A 3041-nucleotide genomic window follows, 5' to 3' on the forward strand; every position below is an offset into this window, starting at 1 on the left:
ATGGAAATCCAAAACGAAAACGAAACTGCCTGCAATCCATAGTAACTTCCGCAAGCCATTGAGCGCCAATCCGAATCCACAACTACCCATCACGCCCATTGAGGCGTACGATCGCGGCGCCAGTTTCCCCTCTAGTTATTTGTATGAAACTCTATGGCTGGGGCATCTGTTTCTGTGACTTGGCAGTGAAAAGCTCGATAGCCGGGTAACTTTGCAGGGACATCTGTCTCTTGCAGGGCAATCACGTCAGGGGTTTGGAGGGATCGGTGGCGCAAATGATTAAGAAGCTGTTGGAGATTGCCGTGCTTCGACCGAAAACCGCGACTATTCCACTGCCAGACCCTAAACGGGCTTGGAGGGCGAGGGGGTAGCCGGGGAGGATGAAACTGCAGAATAGTCGCCATTATTAACAGAAACTAAGGTGGCTGGAATGCGAGTGTACGGAGTGTGGCGCGTAGGGCCTGGCGCTGCAGTTTTGGTGCGGACAGGTGCGTCTTTGGGAAAGACATTGGCTAACTGCGTATTCATGGTGGCAATCATAATTTGGGTGGTTGCAATGGATGCTTTAATGTCCGCGAATTGACTGGCGAGCGCAGTATGCTCCTTACAACGGGCAGTGTTGGAAGCATCAAATTTTTTCTCAAGAGCCCGAAGATCGGATACCGTTGAGTAAGTTTCAGTGGTGGTGTCACCAGATCGACGTTTAGGAGGTGCAGGAGGGGAGGCTAATATGCGCTCATTACAGTGGGAGCAGTGAGTTGAGAGGAGCATTGGGAGGGGGGAGGAGTACGGATGGCCTGTTGCAATTGTTTTACGTCGGCCTGAAGCTGACGTTGAGCGGCGACCACACTCTCAAGCAACGTGCGAAGGTAGGCAAGTTCTAAGCTAGGAGGGGGTGGCGGAGGGTGGGGGTAGGATGAGCTATGACGGACTGGCAAAGCAGGGGAGCGGGAAGGCTGCTCATGGTTAGGGGAGGCTACTGCTGCCCAGCTCACCTGAGACGACGGTCGCCGGCCACTGGATGCACCCGTAGCCGGAGGGGGTGGCTGGGAACCATGGCGCTTGGAGTTCGACCGGGATCGACGCCGCTGCACAGTCGACTGGGTGGTAGGCTTGCTTTGAGGCACAGATGAGTCACTTGGGAGCCTTGGAAAGGAGCCATTCCGATCACAGTTGTGGTGCCGGTCGCCCTTGCGATTGCGGCTTCGGCTGCGGGCCCTCCGTTGCTGTCGCTGTCGAAGAACGAAGGGGGTGCGGTTCCTCTGCTGGCAGACGGCATCTCCAGTTGGATGAGCTATGCCGCAGAGTGCGCACTTGATGATGCACTCATGTTCGTCCATGGGGTTGGCCAGGCCGCAGGCAGCGCAGTAAGCTCTGTCAGGATACGGGCACACATCGGCTCGATGGCCCAGCTTGCCACAGGCCGAGCAAACTCGTGTTTTCGCTTGTGGGTGTAGCACCGAGTCACGGTACCCTGGTAATCGATGTAGTGGGGTACCCGGCTGCCGAAAGAGAGACGAACACCATGTTGGTCTGGCCCATCCGGCGAGCGTGCAGAGTGGTGGGGTTGCAGGGCTGCACCACTGCAGCGTGGATGTCTGCTGCAGACTGGTTAGGCGGGATGCCGTGGATCACTCCCTTGACAGTGTTCTCTGGGCAATCAATGTAGCCACGAGCGGAAAACACTGCGTCTTCTAAGGTGAGGGAGGTGATGTGAGCGTACTTTTCCGCTCTGTCGGGGTTCGGAAAGCTCAGGACGAGAAGGTTCTGCCCCAGGTTCACGCTGAGGTGGTCTCCCAGAGACTCCTCAAGCATAAGACAAGCGGTCTGCCGTAGGGCGTTGAAGAGGGTCGTCCCCGAGTGATTGGCGACGTTGAGCCCATCTGTAGGGCGGATGATAATTTTTATGTCGCCTTTGGGAAGAGGAGCCGGTTGATATTTCGGCACGGTTTTAGGCGGCGGCGGTGTTCCGGACATTGCGCCAGTACGGGACGACACGGCGGACGGTGCTGAGGATGCCGATGCCGTAACTTGGTGGGCTGAACCGGTAGCGGTGACGGGGGCTAGGTAACTTTGCTGGGCGCGACCGAAGGCTCGGCGGTAGAAAGGTAGCCATCCTGTCGGGTCAGCATGTTCTTGGGGAGAGATGGCTTCGCCTTCGACCACGGTGACCATCTTCACGGTGGCACCGGCACGCTGGGTGGAAACTTCGGCCGCGCGTTGCTCAGGAGAAGAGGCGATGGCCGCTACGGCACCAGCTGCACCAGCAGTCTTAGCACCCAGCCGTTTCTCCATGCCGGGGAGCGACTCGGCGACGGCGCTGCCTCGCTCAGGCTTAGCGAGGCGGCTCCGGGGGGGGGGGGGGGGTCACCAAAAGGAGGCGGTATCTCGCAGTCCGATGGTCGTAGGGTCCAGATGTTGGTCCCCAAAAGTGCGGAACACGTTGACGACGCGAACGAGTAAAGAACAAGCGTCTTTGACAAATAAAACGGCCACTAGTTCAAAAAAAACTACGGAGCCATGGTGAGGTCGACCAGCTCCGTTCGGCCCTTTAGCCGCGGTCCCGTAAACGAGTTTCCCGGTGTTTTATTACCGTGACTACATGAAACGAACGACGATTACGACGACACCGACGACGACAGGAGACGTCTACAGCCCCAGACCCTAAGGGGCTCCGTCCGTAATAAAGAAAATGTTCGAAAATAAAGAATGCTAATTGAGCACGCGCAAATAGCAGCAGTGTGGTTTACTTGTGCACGTTTTCGTTTTTCAAATCGAAGAAACGGTTCTAGATTTAACCGTAAATTCTCGTTCCTGGCCGGCATTATAGGTAATGATCCGTATAATCGGCATTGATTGCTACGACCGCATATTTTAATTCGAGCAGTCGCAGTCCCCACGGCAACCGAAGCGAAGCTCGCGAGTTTCAGTATTAAACTTAGCCCCACCTGACGGAACGCGCTCTCCGGACTATACGGCAATGTTTTGTCGTGCTGGCTGTCATTGTCGCCGGTGGTGATGGGGAGGTTGCTATCTATAGG

The sequence above is a fragment of the Haemaphysalis longicornis genome, unplaced genomic scaffold, assembly GCF_048455015.1.
Source record: "Haemaphysalis longicornis isolate Haplotype H1 unplaced genomic scaffold, Haemaphysalis longicornis Haplotype H1 scaffold_5, whole genome shotgun sequence".
Classification (NCBI taxonomy): Eukaryota; Metazoa; Arthropoda; class Arachnida; order Ixodida; family Ixodidae; genus Haemaphysalis; species Haemaphysalis longicornis.